Source organism: Poecilia latipinna, unplaced genomic scaffold (genome assembly GCF_001443285.1).
Source record: "Poecilia latipinna isolate Pla-1442-1.1 unplaced genomic scaffold, P_latipinna-1.0 Scaffold344, whole genome shotgun sequence".
NCBI lineage: Eukaryota > Metazoa > Chordata > Actinopteri > Cyprinodontiformes > Poeciliidae > Poecilia > Poecilia latipinna.
Genome location: NW_015112960.1, coordinates 286,549 through 304,241, shown reverse-complemented (window position 1 = coordinate 304,241; position 17,693 = coordinate 286,549). Strand labels below are relative to the sequence as shown.

Below are 17,693 nucleotides of genomic sequence, written 5' to 3'. Positions count from 1 at the left end.
TATTAACATAAATTGTAAAAAAGCACAGGCACTAGAACAGAGTCTTGAGGGACACATTTTGTGATATTTAGGAAATAGAAGGAATCATACTGCTTATGCTGAGACAAATTACTTAAAAACATGTGGTGACCTCCAAAAGGTCTATAAATTAGTTAATATGAGTAGTTACTGTTAAGATTCAACAGCAGGGATTTCTGCTTCTTGTAGCTCCACACAAGTCATCATTTATCTAACTTAAGAAAACATTTGTCATTGGGAAAAAGTTGACAATATGATTCATTAGTTCCCACAAAAGTTGTTTCAACACACTATTGCAAGTGCATGCTGTGGCCCTTTACACCTGGTCATAAGATGTAGCTTTGTTTGTCACTTCTATTTATATTTGCAACCGCAGTTTTATCTTTCACCTTGTGCAGAGACTGTAGTTTCAGACCAAAAGCCACCATGTCATTGTCACTTACCGTTTAAACCTTGAGTTTCAATGCTGCACATAGTAGTGCAACACATAAAGCACACTGTGTTGTTTACTTCCTGAGATCAATTGGCCCAAGGACACTTTGATCTAGTTCCTTCAGGTATATGGGGCGACTTTAGATTATCTGAATCATCCAACCATTCATCCATCTTCATCCATCCGAAGCACACAGAGCTTTACAGTCGTTAAAAAAAAAAAAAAAAACTAATTTGAGAAAACTTGAAAAATAAATCAGTTTCAAAGAAGGAGGAACTGAAACGAGGTAATAGTGCAGTTTACTGAAGATGCTGTAAATCTTTTAAAAGGTATTAATGAAAACAAATTATATAAGAATAATATGACAAAATTATAAATGCAAAAACACAGAAACCTCTATCAAAGATGAACGGCCCCCCAATAAATGAATTTTAAAATTGATTGATTGCTCAGTACCTTGTTGTAGATAAAGATGGGATAAAATATTTTTTCCTGTGAAATATTTTTTGCCAATTCTCATTAAATGAAAGTGACAGTCATTTATTCTTGAAAGCTAACACATATTTTTATTTAAACTTTAGTCTTTCTCTAACAAATCACAAAATGTAACTGTGACAAAGTAAGGAATGTGCATAAAAATAAAATTATTTCAACTTTAAGTGGAGGACTGGAGCAAACATTTAAATCTAAAATAAAGACAAATAGCAGTGCAGTTAAACTGATGACATCTTTGCCATAATTGTTAATAACTAGAAACTACTTCATTTAAAAGCCAAACAGATGAATAGATGTGTCTTTAGTCTGCTTTAAAAACACAAAAAAACTGAATAAAAGCAACAGTTGGAAAATCTAAACTAAATTAAAAAGTGTCACATTTCTGTGGTAGTTGTCAACCTCTGATGTAGTTTGAATTTTCTATAAATTGTCATTATGCTGAAACGCACACGGTTTCCCATAATAGCTATAGATTGAAGCAATGTTTGATCTGTAAGCAATCAAAATGTTGCTGTGTCAACTGTACTGAAAAGTCTATGATCCTGAAGAGTGTTTAATATTTGATTTAATAATTCATGATGTTCTGGATTAATACATTTAAAATGCACTTTACAGAACAACATAGCCGTACCTGTGTAAAATTTGAAGATTCTGGAGCTCCTTTAAAATCAAAATCAGTCACTTCTTCAAAAAAAAAAAATAAATAAATCTACAGATAAAATCTTCTGCAGTTCCAACTGACAGTAAAGAAAAACGGTAAATAATCTGGCTGATTAAAAAACATAAAAACTTACTTTACTGGGAAATGGCTCTGAAGGAACCTTATAAATAAACTGCAGTCTCGCAGAACAACACTGGAAGCGATCAGAAACACGCCTCAACACAATCCCTACAGTCAGAAAAGTATTTATCATTCAGAACACTTTTATACATAGTAAAAAAAAACAGAAATCTGCAAATGAGCTGCCGGCAATTTTTCCATGATGCACGTCTTAATGTGAATGTAGCCATCTTCCAGTAACAGGATGATTTATAGCTGAGATAATTGTCTCCATAGTGAGCAGTGATCGCCCACATGTGAGGCTGGTACACAGTAGGTGGGAGGTGAAAACACGCACTGAGACTCCAAGCTTTGCACTCCATCTTTTCCATAATGGCAAAATATTAATTATTAGGGTCAACAAGTGTTTATGCCTTTTTTGTGTGGCTCTAAATAATATTTTAAAAATTGTTCTTTTTTTGAAAAATTTATATTTATATTATTACTATTGTAAATGTCAGTGAAGGGAACATTTAGGAAACACGTGGGCTTTGAAAGAAGTCACATCCTGTTCATTTATGTACATATATTTTATTTTAACCTCCACATAGGCGCCTTGTCAATTTTTACTTTATATTAGCTTCAGATTTGTTTCAGTTTTAGGCTTTTAGTACTTTTTCAAAAGCCAGCAAACAGGTGTATGGTTTGTAATACAAAGGAGAAAAAAAATCAAACAGAAGCAGGCGATGCTCAAGGAGTCCAGACACAGGATATTCCTTCTTAATAAATATCCAGTAATATTACAGAATTACACAAAAAAATAATACATGAAAAATGAAGCTGTTGTACAAAAGCTGAATTTATGCTAAAGCTTTTCATACATCTGCTGTGATTCACTGCCACGACTTGCTAAGGGTGCTGGCCGTAGCTGTCAAGTAGCTAATGTGTAATTGAACATAAAACAAATACTAAACCTAATGCATCCAACTTTGAAAAGAAGAAACCGTTTATCTATAGGCAGCACATATCTATCGGCTGTACGTACAGTAACATGAAATGCATATTGGTAGCATTTCGTAAATAATTTTCTTAACCTTGCCTGTAACATGATTGTTGTAAAAAAATGGAAAAGTCAGTGCTCGCTATTTTTTAGCTTTTATTTAAGTCGTCTTCTTCGATGTTGGAATTAAACAGGCTCACACACATTTCCTAAGTCTCTCTTTCATTGTCGTTCTCAATGCCACTTTCATCTCAAGGCAAATTCATTGTACTTGTCATCAAGTAGCAGACTAGCCTTTCAAAACCCCTTGGTAAAAAACCATGTGGTGTTCAAAGTGTGAGAAAAAAATACCGACTTCTAGTCTGGAAATTACGGTCATCCTCATGTCCAGTGGATCCCTGCAGCTCCACCAAAGTTACCATGGACCTCTTCTCTACTTCACTAGATAAAGCTCTGCCAGCCCAGGATGTTGTGTGTAGGTGGATGCCCATGTCTTGGTTTGCAGCTTTTCCTTTTCACAAAACGGATTGAATGGTTCTCCTTGAAATAGGACATTGTTTAATAACCTACAACAATAGGTTATAAAACTAGGAGAACTTTCAGGAAGAAATTCTCTTCAGCTTTTTTCCTGACCTTTCTGCTGTGTTCCTTGGTCTTTATGATTCTGTTTGTTCACTAATGTTCTTAGGCCAGCTGCATTAACAATGACACAAAATTACATGCTAGCAGGCTCCTTCCTAGATATGTTGCAATAGATTTCATTAATGGACGCCACATTTATACATTACACTGTATCCTGGCGTACCACACAAATGTCCAATAGAATGCACTAAAAGTGTATGGCCGTACTATGACAAAATAAAAAAGTTCAAGGCTTATGATTACTTTTGTAAGACTCAGTAAATTAATAAAACCTCAGCGAGTCAGATCCTTTCCTTGCTAGTCTGAATTTTTTTGGATTCTTCAGGCCAAACAGGGAGTAAAATCTACTTTGGCTTGGTTGAACCGCTTGGCCGGCGGGCCGAACTGTGGCTTCATCACCAGAGAGAGAGCAAGAGTTAAGCTGCAGCTTCAAGGGCCAAGCAGCAACAAGCTGTAAACGCTGTGTTCACTTTTAGATAAACAGCCCATGATCCGCTCTCTCTGGAGAGCACAGGAACACATGCATGTCTGTGTATGTATGTGTGTGAATTTTACTGGTTCACCACTCAATGTACCCTCAATATGTTAACCAATCTCAACGAAAGTGCTTCCACAAAGCATGGACAAAACACAGAAGACGTATAAAACAAGGCATTCATTCCTACGCCGCACTTGTTCACATGCTCGTGCGCAGCAAAAATGTCAAGCCACCCTCTCAGTTATGGTCAGACCGAAAAAAAAAAAAGCAAAGCACGAGCCTTTTATTCCTACAACAATGGAAACAGCACAGATATTTATGATATGCTACTAAACTGTGAAAGCAGAGAACTGTTTCAACACCGCGTCGCAGCAAAACTGCTAATGTGCAGAAGCTAGAGAGATATGTTGAGGAAATAAATGAACACGCTTGTGGAAAAACACAATTTCCACCTCACATCAATATTTAATAATCACCAGTCTATTAGAATGATTGAAAGAAGCCACAATTTACAAGCATAGGAAATTTTGTAATAGGGTGTTATGTACCACAAAAAAAAAAAAAAACAAGCGAAGAAATGACTATTTATTTATTTATGTTTAACATTTAGAGCAAGGTTAAACTGAGACTTTCAGTTTTGTCTTCAGATAAATCGGTACATCTCAAAAAGTGGCCCTTCTTCCTGTACTGCCAAAATAGAAATATTTTACTTATGTTGTCAGAACATATTTAACCACAGGTATATGATGTGTTAAAACACTGATGTGCACGGTTTGCACTTCTAAGAAGAATGGCACAATATTCAGAAAATATTTAATTGAAATTATGCTGCTGAAAATTGCAATAAAGACTCTGATCATGTTTACCAGGACGCTTTTTTTGTTGTTGTTGATGGACCAAGTCTTCATCACTCTCCATTAGCTTCATCATCTCAACCACTAATTTGAGATGGGAATTTATTACTAACATGAAGAGCATGAATGCCTAACTCTTGAAACATAAAACCCAATTCCGATATTGTACACATCACCACTGTGAAGAAAATTACACTTCAACATATTGCACAATCCTACTTCTAAATAATTCTATTGGAATATGTTTCAAAAGTGCAAAAGATATGCAATGCCACCAAGGACTCCATAGGCCCAAGCCTATCATGATAATGCATTTGAATTGAATTGTGTGGAGTTTAAATTAAATTCTACAAAGACATGTTCCATCTTTCTTCTTCCTGAAATTAAAAAGATGTGCTGCTTTCTGCATCCTGAGGGAAAGATGCTGCTGGAAGCAGTGATGTCTCTTTGCATCTAAATGCTGCTCTGCACACTGCCTGCACTGCACATTTATGAACTACAACTCGTGTTGTCAACTTGCTCTCAAGAATAATCACAATTTCCAATACACCACAAATAAAATGGGTGAGTTTTTTTGACACAGAAAAACAAGGTTTTGTTAAACAATTTCCAAACTTTCCTCACATATTATTACATATATCCTATACAAATAAAATGAAAAACATTCAATATCGTAGCAGGAGAAAATATCAAAAATTAAAAACCGAAGTAACTTGACTTGAACTATCTATACTGAATGCAATTCCATTTTCTCAACACATTCTTTATGTGAAGTCGTAATTTGCAGAGTTTACAAAGGATGTAAAAAAAAAAAAAAAACGATTCCAATGTCAAAGGTATCAGCTAGGAGAAGGGTGTAAAATAAAAACTGCTGCCCTATTTACACGCCATGGAATAGAGAAGCTCACCAATATTAGCATAAGATGTGAGACAACTGAAAATTTGCAGACAACTTTCCAACCACGTTAAACATACCAGACCTGGCCAATATTTTAAAAACCCTTGATGAAAAAAGTTTTATGAATGAAACCACGCTTTCATTTATAAAACCAAACCAAACCTGGACTTGGTATAAAAACAGTGACATGTCATGGAAAGACGCTGTGTGTAGAGTGGAAGACAGAGGCAATACCATTATCTCGACTTATATTTCTTCAGACGGAACTGAAGTGTTTGTCAAGTTATGCTAATTAAACTAACTCAACCAGAAAATTGAGAAGAATAGATATTCCATTCTTTGTAATTACAGTGAGTCACGGCATGCATTCAAATAAAAATACAGAATGACAAAATTAGGGGAAAATTAAAGACTTGAAATTGCCTAATGAGAGAAAACCTGGCAGAAAACGCGTGCGGTCACCAGAAGAGGACAATGGGATAAGAGACATATCCACAATCTGATAGGGTTGGTTAACTAAATATTACAAATAGGTTAATATTATATGACTGTCAAAAATATATTTTTGTTTTTATGCTTCAAAAATTATCCGTTTTTCTCCCGTTGTGTTAACAACTGCGTTGGGCTCGTATACTGATATTCACAATAAGTTGGAAGAACTGTAGCACAGCACCAATCTGTTGCCCATGCCATTTATATCAACAATCCAAGGTTTTACCATCTATGGCACTTCTGAGTCAGAATCAGAATTAATTATCACAGCAATGATGCTGCGGTTACCCAAGTGACATTTACTTACAACAGGAAGATTCATTATTATCTAACATATCTGGGGAATTTCTAGCCTGTAAAATCATTTCCTTTCATTAAATCTAATAACATGGCCTTGGCTGGTCATGCTTGAAGTTTGCACAAATAACTAAGTCTCTATGTAGACCCTGTTTTTAAGGTGTAGCTGACTCTCTAGCCCAATAACATCTGGAATAAATCCCTGCTCTCGTGACCCCGAACACAACAAAATGATCTTAGTTATGAAAAAAAAGGCCCTTTTTTTTTTTGTATGCTCTTGTTTATGTACAAATGAATTAAAAGAAAGGCATACCAGAAAGTGAGAAACTACTTTTTGAAAACAGCTGATAATCACTCTCCTGTCCTCAAAGGTAAATCAGCTCCTCCGTTCTGACAGAAAAGCAGTTCATCCAAACAAAGAGCCGGGTGCCAAGAGGCAGAAAATTAGACCATAACTCTTTACTTTACTTTACTTTAGAGAGATATACATAAACAGTCACCTACAACTTTTTTTTTTTTTTTACTTTTTTGTACATGATGCATATTGCAAAAAACAAGAATTTGAATTTGGCATCAAGAAAAGACATGGAAAGACTAAAATAGCTAGTCACTCTCTCCATCTCCATCCACATCAGATGCTCAGGGCAACAATCAAATCGCCATAATAATGCACATATTACTTATGATCAACATCTGCATCGGCTTTTAGAACATGATGAAAGACCAATAACATAACCATAGCCGTGTTATCCGTCAACACGCCATATTCAGAAGAAGGACACGGCTTAGTTTGTCCTGATCTCTGCTTTGATTCTTTGTTTTTGTTTCAGAAATAAGAAAAACCCACAGCCATGCAGCTAAGCTGCCTGGAAATAAAGTTTTTTATAATCTCCTGTCAACTCAATAAGTCAGAGCGAAGCATTGAACTATGTCAGGTTGGTCTGATCGCAGTCAGGTCATTCTATGTCACAGCACAAAAAAAAAAAATAAAAACCCTCTCAGTTCAGGTCAGCGAGTGGTACCAAGCAGGGTCCTAAAGCTCTGCTCCAAATTCTTCTAAGTCAAATATGTATTTAATGAGACCTCACAAAATCGAGCTCATTCCAACAATCGCTTTGATGGTTTTCAGCTTTGCCTCCATTAACATGTTTTGCAGGATTGGGTTGACTTTGTTTTTTTTTGTTTTTTTGTTTTTTTTTGTTTTGTTTTTTTTCATTTTAGCCAAAATAATAAAAAAATAAACTCACTGAACAGAATCATTTGGCTGCATTTGATAATTTTCACTACATCCAACAGCCCCACATTAGAAATATGTTTATAGTCTATTTTATTTGTTATTTTTAAAACAATGAAAAGAAATGTCTGTTTATTACCAATGCAACCAAAATCTAAATGCAACTATTACATATAAAATAAATAAATAATATATTATATTTATCATATCTAGCTACTTTTCCAATATACACCAGCCTCAGGACAGCTTATTGTCATTGTAAAACTATGTATTTAGAATCCAAACCAGTTTTATTCACAACGTTTGTGAACATAACAATTTGCTTTGGACCAGCTTTACTCTCAATATCTGCAACTTGTTGATTCTGAGGTTTCCGGGCTCTTTATGGGTTTATCAGATGTATCTGAAGCTGTTTGATCTCAGAACTCTGACAGAACTCTTCTCATGCAAAAGCTTTAATGTGCTCACCTTTGAAGAATGGATTTATTTCAAAATGATATAAAAAATATTTAGAAAGCATAATTTTGCTGACTTTTCTGTTCTTGTAAGAAGTGCAGACAATGGTTTTCCTATTCTTGACAAAAATCCCTTCATTCTAAATGCCAGTCTAAAAACAAATGAAACTCTTCAGTTTTCTCATCAGTTATCACGTTTACCTCTCAGCAGTCTAGGCTATCCCCGTCACTGAATGAGTGTCTTCTAATGATACTAAATTAATTAGAAAGTGTGTGTTGTTCGATTCAATTTAATCCATTTATTTGTATAGTTCCAATTCACAACAAATGTCATCTGAAGGCCCTTTAAATAACTCATTTCAGTTTAGTCATACATCCAATTTATCCTACTTCTCAAACAATGCTTCATAATAGTAAAAATATACAGCTTAGTGCATTTAGAAGCAAGCAGAGGAGGCGAGGTCACAGAACCTCTGTTGTCTGATGTAGCATCTGAGATGTATATATAAGAAAAATAAAAAAAAAAATAGTCAAGAAACTGGACTTGCACACTGCAGAAAGCTCCAGAACGAGTGAAGAGAGACGCCCCAGACTGTCGAGAGAGCAGTGAATCTGAGGCATGAAATCAAGATGGCTTTTCGGTAGTTATGTTCTTAGGGATAAATTATAAAAACACACCCAAGCCACTGCAATGTGAGATATTAAGGGAATTTGAGTAAATACAACTTAAGACCACTTCCTGTTTTGACTGATCTGCAAGCTGCTGTAACTTTAACAACTGGCATTTTAAGCTTCATCTCTGGAAAAGCAACAAATGCAGGGCAGAGGTCATCTTGTAGGTTTTCCAAAGGCACAGAAACGTCTAGGTCAGTGATCTGTGACCTGTCTCTCTTTAGGCCTTCTGCAGTAACTCTTTATAACCTTAATGACTTAGAACACATGACTTTTTTTCAATGCAAAGGTAATGAAAAGCTTAGTTTTTCATGCTATATTTACTTGGAATCTCTAGAACTTAATGGCACTAATTATACAAGGAGTTATTTTCCTTTGTTTTGGTCTGTTGTCACAAGACTGCAGATTCCGTTTTAATTTATTAAAAAAAAAAAACAGAAGTTTCCATCGAATGTTATGTTATCTTTTCTTGTAAAACTGTGATGAGATAAAATTTGATATAAAATTGGGATTCTTCAACGCAAATGCACTTTATATAGTAGGTGTTCAAATACCGTGTTTGTTTTTTTTTGTTCAAAGGTTCATTTAACTTTTGTGGTTTTAGATAAATAATTAATTAAAATTTAATTAAATTTTAATTGAATTAAAAGTGATTAAATAAAAATTTTTATCACTTTTAATGACGAAAGTGATTAAATTTAATCACTTTCGTCATTAAAAGTGATGGCAAAATGACTAATTGGATCACCAAGCTTGTGGCCTACAATAAACGTTTTAGTTAAAGAAAATATATTTTAAACAGATGTCTAATCAACGTATATTTCAAATGTAATGAAAGTCAATCCAACTGTCCAAATAAATGATTTGTTTCCTTTTGTTAGCCAATAGGTCATTAAACATTTAAAACATCAATATCCATGTTAAACTGTGTTTAATATTACACCTACTGAAACATATTTACTGTAAATATAGCGTGCTGAACTCAGGGGGGTAAAACATAGAGTTATAATATCAAGTTATAGCTTTAACAACTGTGTTTCTCCTTTACAGCTGTTAAAGTTTTAGTACTTCCTCCTGCACATAAATATTGGCTAATTTATGCAGGTAAAACCCACGTAACAAAATGTAGCAAACCTGCTTCAGCTTCAAAAATCATAAAGTCTTAACTCGGTTCATTGCATCAACTGTAGTCACTCCCACACACAGCTCAACCTGTTATAAAACCCCCCAACAGAACTCTCCTGTTTCCTGCTGTACACCAAACAAATATCACCTTACCTCATGTACTTTTTTATAGTTTTGCTCAATGTTAAACGCTGCAATCTTTTCATTCCAAGGCCACACCAGTAACTTAAATATGTAACTGAAGTTTGATTTTTGGTTCAGTCGGCTCTGTGCTGCATTTTCAAATTTGTTCTCACTTTCTCCTCCTCATGATTGTTTACACCACACAAACACAAACACAAACAAACCCACAACCTTAATTTGTGAGTATGCAGTTTGTTTTAAGAATTTCCCATTTATTCTGTCGGGGTTGGTTGTGGGTGGTGGTGAGGATTGACGCAGAGACCCAGGTTATGGTGAAGATGATGATGAATTTAATAACAAAAATGTTCAGAACAATCCAAGGCAGGGAGCACGGCAGGGAGACAAGCGCACAGCTAAATGCCGGTAGCAACTAACTACAGGACAAGAAATGAGGGCGAACACAAACCAGGACTTGGCAGTTCCACTGGAGCGTATTGACAGCAAAAGACATACATTGGACCCGACAAAGAACACAGACAACAGGTGGGACTAAATACACACAGGGGGTAATCAAAGGAACGAGACACACCTGGGAAACAATCAACGGGGAAGACGCTGTGACAGAGACACAGGACCACACAGAAAAACTCAAAAATAAACACACAGAAACACGGATCATGACATATTCATGGCTAAATGCTGAAAAGATGGTGACAGGCTAATTTGTGCTTTGCCACATGTGCTCAAAGCCATGTATGTCAAAATTAAAGATATTGTCTGAAGCTGTAGGACGTGGACAGGGTATATAATAGGTGTGTGTGTGTGTATATATATATATATATATATATATATATGATTTTTGCTTTAATGCCTACTCTTAAATTTTATCTTTTTCTACTAACTTTTTTGGGCTTTAATTATAAATTTGTCTAAACCACCATTAATTACAACTTTGCTAGCATCACATTTAAAATAATCAGTAACAAGAAGCTTTCAAGATTAATAATTAAAATACAGGAAAACAGAACAAACTTTTACACATTTTAAAACAGTGGTTTTCCTCTGGCATGTTACATAAAGTAGAGGTCACAGTTTAGGTTCTTAAATATTAAAAACCTCAGTCAAGAAAATCCTTTAACCTGAAAATTACAGTGTTTTTATTTTTCCCCAATTCAAGTGGTTTAAATTACATCCCGAGATTTATCAATACCTATAAAACTGAATTGAAAATATTTTGCAATGGCCATGTTTTGTAATATTCAGCAACAGAAACTAAATTTGTACTTTTACAAATCATAATGTGATCCTAAAGTCGCACTATTTTCTTCACTTAGTTGTGCCAATCAAAACATCTGTAAACTTCGTTTCTTCATTCCATTTTAAGGACACATCACTTCTCATCTGATTGTTGTAGTCTGAGTAATTGCTCCTCATTTTAACCTCCCCAGCTAATTTTGAGCATGTTTTATAGCAGACTTTCTGCTGCAGATGCGTTCTCACAGCTGCGTCCTGACGGAGCACAAAGCGAGGATGTGACGCAAAAAGTGTGCCATGAAAATCGCAGCGTTTTGTTTATGGTTCTCCGGGATTGGACAACGGGGCTCGTTATAATGGGAGCATCAGCAAAAAAAAAAAAAAAAAAAAACATTGAGACAGCAATTTGCGGCAGCACGCTCACATTTGTCATAAATTCATATTTATATTTTTATTTATAAATAACTGCTTTTACACTTTCATGTAGTCTAACCACTTCATAAAGAACTTTATGAGCGGCTTATTCAGCATGCTTTACAAGAAAAAGATAACGACAAAAAACAGATAACCATGCGTTATTTTTTTTTTTTACTTTCAGTACAAAATGAAAGATGTAATGAGTAGTCTAATATACGCACACTAACTTGCCAAACGACAACGTCTCAACAGCTATAAATGTGATAGAATGACAACACCCTGAAAAACCAATCAAGTGGGGTGTTTTTTATTTCATTTTTTTTTTCACAGAGGAAGAAGCGTGACCTATTTTTCCTGAGTGAATGAAAATGGCCAATCTTGTGAATCTGAATTGAGTCACCAGGGGTATCCGGTGCAACAGTGTTCGGTTTGATTTATAAACGGCTCCCTTGCTGATTGGAAGGCAGTGCAGGGGATAGCTGTGCCCTGTAGGCTTTGGGACAGTGGCAGACATCTCCAAGAGGCACTCTCCTACCAGACTCAGCACCAGACAAGGGAGGCAGCGACGCAAAAAAAAAAAAAATTAAGAGTAAGAGGAGCAAAGGCCTAAAACAAAACCATGACGTCTGACTTAGATGACTGCATCACATTTTAACCCGAAAATAAAAAAGGTAGGCCACATACGACACTGATGAACAAGTTGTTGTCCCTTTCTTTCAACCTTAATCAGAAAGAAATCCAAAACGAGTAAAATACTATTATAGACCCATCTTTTATCTCAACAGCCCTCTCAGGTACTGACCATACTGTGTCGTACGTATGCAAAGTTCATATTACATAAACAGTGGAGTAAAATAAAAAGCAAATACTGTCTGTAGTATATTTTCATTCAACATACTTAAAAAAAAACTAGGCGTTGTTATATAAGCCTGAGAATTTCATAATGGTCTATTTAAATTGTCAATGAAACGTTAAATCTAAGCGACACAATCATTTTCTTTTAAATGTAATTAGCCAAATTGCACAATCTGTGACTGAAGTACTGCTGTGTATGATAACAGATAGTTTTGGTTCAAGAATTTGAATTGAAGATATCTTGTTTAAAGCTAAAGCACAAGTCTTTAAACTAATCTTTAGCCTAATCTTGGTCATGACCAAGATTAGGAACTTCAAGGAAAGTTCATTTGGTTGGAAAAGGTAGTTAGCAAAGTCTGGCCAAATTAATAATAACAATCCAATTTTATCTTTCCCCCTAATATTGTGGAGCCTTATTGGTTACTGAACAAATGAATTAAACTTCGCAAGTTTTGGAACTGGAACACCACTAGATAGGGAATGATGTCATTACCAGATCCAAGTCTGGATGTAGAACGACTCATTTAATAAATTAAAAACTGTTCAGCATTATTCTGCAAAACATTATCTGTGTGCTTTACAGACATACTTATAGGTTCTGTTGTCCACACCATGATGTCATATCAAACTTTGATATATTAAAATCTACGTATTTGCTTGGTTAAACGTAGTTCTTGATAGTACACAACACTGTTCTGCTACCAAGTCATATCTGAGCAAAGCAGCGACTCTAAGATGGCCACCACAGCCTCATCACTTTTCCCCATTATGATTATCTAGCAGGACCCCTTCTGCGAGCTTCCACGACCTCTGGCTGACCTCTCTCCCCCTGTAGACACAACACTTACCATTCGCTTCTTCACCTGCAGATATGTCTGAAGAACAGCTCCCACTTCAAAGCTGTGCACTGATTGAACCATGATTACAATAGGCACTTGACTCGTTCATGTCCTCTAGAAACTAAACTTTCAGGGGATCAGGCATGAAGGCATGGAGTTCTTTTTAAAAGGAAACGGTGGATGGAGCGTCATTTGCAGGTTCTTTTCAAGTTATTTAGTTTCATGATGTAAATGAATAAAAGGGAGCTGCTTATTTCCCAATTCCAACAATGCAGATTTGGCGGTGTCAGACCACGTGTTTGTAGGGATGACACGGAGTTGTGCGAGTTCTGTTCTGATCAAGCGTTAATTCGTACCCACCAGGTAATGGTTTAGTAGCTGTTTCAACAATTTGAATTAATTTTCTATAACCTAGTAGTAAAAAAAAAATAATGATAATTAGACTCTAATAAACAATATCAGCTGGACTTATCTTGGTGAGCTTAGGGCCCCTATTTTTTTAAAGGCTCTAATGGCCTTTATTTGATAGTTAATTGACAGGAAAGTTGGGGAAAGACATGTGGCAAAGGTTGCCAGGCAGGGAATCGAACCTGCGACAGTTGCATCGCGGACTTGTGCTTAACCCCTGTGCCACCATAGCACACCCAGGGCCCCTAATTTGTCATATTTTCTAAGAATTGTTTTCAGATGAAACGGTGCAATGCAAAGTTTTTAGATTATATCATACAATTTCAGTGGATGTAAAATGTCTACATGTAAGTTATGATGCCAGATTTCAACAAATTAAAATAAAGTAGACCAACAGAAATAATTTAGGAAACTTTTATTTCACCATTAATGCAACCTAAAACCTCATGGCCTATGTCCTTTTAATAATAATAATAATAATAATAATAATAATAATAATAATAATAATAATAATAATAATTGTTTGTACTTATATTTTAAAATAACAGATTGAAAAAAAGTGGATAGATAACTGAGTACAGCCTTTTTTAAAAAGAAGTGGCTATGCTCAGTACAACCCAACTCATTCAAACTCATGTTAAATAGGAGTCAGTAGAAACTTGCCATAATTTAAGGCAAATAAAGCTTAAATTTTGGTCGCAGGGACTGGCGACCATTGCAGGTCGCCAGTCCCTGCAATAGACTGGCGACCCATCCAGGGTTCAACCTGCCTCTCACCCGAAATGTCTCGCTGGAGAGAGGCACCAGCACTCGTCCCGACCCCACTGGGGACGAGGGCGTAAGAAAATGGAAGGATGGATGTTGCAACAGGCGTGTCCTGTCTCTACTTAGTAGCACAGCCATGGTCCTGAGAGAGCTTCCAAATTATCAGAGGGATCTCACTGTCAAAAGGTAAGAAGAAAGAGCACCAAAAGATTTCCAAGTGAAGAAAATGTACTTGTTTGTTTGACAGTTTTTATCTTGACTATTTCTACTATTCTTAATAGAATGTCGATTTATTGTATGCATTTGTTTTGCTTGGTCAGCCCTTTGATTGTCACTTGAAAAGTGCTATATAAATAAAGCCGAATTGGACAGTGCTATTAACGGCAATGGGACGTTAACCTAAACATGATGAAAATGAGAATGAAACTGCTCAGGGAACCTGGTAAGAGGCTTACGGCAATATTAAGAGCTGGCGAAATTACTGACGAGTACTGGCTCTGTAGTACATGTGACAACAAATATTTTACATTTTTACTAAGTCTGGGCTCCAGGGTCTTTGTTGATCTCCCGAAAGCATTTAATAAGGTCATGTCTTATTACATCAAGGCGGTCCCAAACTTTTAGGACACAATTCTAAAAGGTAGAATGTGGCAGCATCATGCTTTGAAGCCGTTTTTTTTTTTTTTTTTCTCCTGTTTTTTTTGCCTGTTTTAAAAAGCTGAAAGACAAAGAGGAACCGTATCATTCAGCACAAATAACAATGACCACAAGCACACATCCTGATCAATTTTTCTTAACTCGAAGAAGTTTCAAGTTATGGAACAGACCAGTCATTGTCCAGAGCTGAATCTCACTGAACGGTTTTGGAGTGATTTGAAACGCGCTTTGGGCAGGAGATCAGTTTGGGGATTTTTGTGGGAATGTTTTGCAATGAAATGTTGATGAATAATACTAAGATGTGCTATGCAGGCAGACTTCGATGCAAAAGGACTGAGTTCTGTAAACAATACTTCAAGAAAGTATTAACTGAAGTGTGAGAAAATATTTATGAAAGCGTATAGATTTAGGTTGTTTTGTTTTTCTTCTAAAAGATTTCAGTTGTTTTTTTGTTTATTTTTTTAGTAAAGTCGTAGAGACTATAAGTCACAATAAAGAATGAAAATTAAGAGACAATGTATCCTGGTCTCATATTTTACCCGCACTAGAATAAAATGACAAGTTGGACATGAATATCTATGAATATTTAGCTCCATTATACTTAATACATGTTAATCTTCTGGGACAGACGGATGCACAGTGTTTTAAGTATCTGGAGTCAAAATTTGTTTGTTTCTGATACAAAATGAGTCAGAAAAAAAACAAACTGACAACACTTTGGTTGGAATTAAGTAATTTAAGTGACGCACAGGTGGACTGACCCAGAGCAAGTGTCATTTTAATAACACAGTCAATTCTTTTGAAATTATCTGATGGAAGGGTTCTCTCCGCTCGGGTATTTGATGTACGTGGTGGACACAGATGTGACAAGGGCCTGTCATTTTGGATCAGTCCAGGAACGATTTGATAAAGCAGCACTGCCTCAGAGACATGAAAGCCCGACCAGGTTCAACAACGACAACGACAACAACAACGATAGTCGTCTCTGGCTCTGCTCAATGCCAGAGACCGAAAACAGAATTCACTGTGGCAACTGATCAGGTGCCAGGCGCCCTGTCCCCAGTGCCACGCTGCACCCAAAGCCTCCACAGAGCTGACGTCGGCCTGGCTCGGCCCGGCAGCCACGGGGCCTGCTTTAGTAGCTCTACCTTCCAACTATCTGAGCTACCTGCTGTCAGCCGCCTGTCTTACGAACCAGACCGAAGCGGTCAGACATGACGGGAAGGTGTTGTAGAGTTGAGATGACCTGATGTTAAAAAAAAATTCAAATAAAAAAAAAAATCATCATCATCATCCTTTAATTGAGGTAGGAGAAATGTGAAGCGGCTCAGTGTTATTATGTAGGTCTTTGTCAGGGAACATGAGTAGGGTTTAAAAATACCACAGCAGTGAATCAGTGGCCTCACTATCTTCACAGGCAGGCATCGGTAGATATTGTGAACAAGACCTACAGTGATGTAAAAGCAGACAGAGGTGTTCTTCCTGCATTCCATAATGTGCATCTTAAAGTGGGACTTGATGCTTTTCTTCACCATCAACACGTAGAGCCATCTGGCCTAAATAAACACTGATTTTTAATAGCCAATATCTGCAAATATCAAACATGGTAACAATAATAAATCTATGGGTGCACACCTCAAAATTAGAAATTTTAATGACCAGCTAACATCACACAATCCACCCCATTAGCCTCATAATTAGGCTATAGTACATCGCTACTATATGGTTCTACATGACAAAGGTCTGTGACTAAGCATGCAGATGCGTGTTTGTACGGCGTTTTACTCCCATCAGCCCGGCTGAAGTCTTATCCCGAAGAGCCGATGAGGTTTTTAGGGGGCCTCAATGTGTCTGCCTTCGAGCTAAAATAAAGCCAAGCGCACGGAACCTGAAGTTGATTTCATCGAAGCACGTACTCGCATAAAGACAGGTGCACCTGTCTGCAGTGTGCAGCCTTTTGTTTTTAACAGCAAATGAGCCACGGATCGTCTAGTCGTGCGCATAACGTGGGGATTTTGTGATAGAACAAATGGAAATCGGCTCAAGCCGTCTTACCGTTGCCTTTTCAGTCATTGCTCCCCATCATTACGTTTTCGGCCCAGACCTCTGACGAGCCGTTTATTCCAATCAGGCTGTCTCACTCACTCTCTCACTCCCTCCCTGCCTGTCTGCCTCCCTGCCTCTCTCTCTCTCTCTCTCTCTCTCTCTCGCTCATCCCCATGTCATGTTTCTCCGCTGCAGCAGAACCAAGCCGCGCCTCCTCCGCAAGCGCCGTGACGTCCGCGAGTGACCCCGGCGGCACCTCCAAGGGGGCTCCGCCAGGTGTCGCTGTCTTTGAACAAAAAAAATAATAAACAAGTCAGTGCATTGAAGTTTTTTTTGTTTTGTTTTGTCTTAAATTTGCACTTTTGGTTTTTTTAATGTAAAAAAAAAAAAAAAAAAAAAAAAAAAAAAAAAAAAAAAAAAAAAAAAAAAAAAAAATATTTTTAAATATTTTAAAAAAACCCAAAAAAAAAATAAAT

General features: G+C 36.5%; 1 protein-coding gene across 1 annotated transcript in view; it reads right to left on the bottom strand.

Moving 5' to 3' along the window:
* otud7a (OTU deubiquitinase 7A) overlaps window positions 1-17,369 on the bottom strand; it is a 48,796-nt gene extending 31,427 nt beyond the window's left edge. Inside the window, exon 1 of the mRNA XM_015035683.1 lies at window positions 17,227-17,369. The gene's annotated coding sequence lies outside the window, so the exon portion shown is untranslated. The remainder of the gene's footprint in view (window positions 1-17,226) is intronic.
* Window positions 17,370-17,693: the final 324 nt, after the last annotated feature.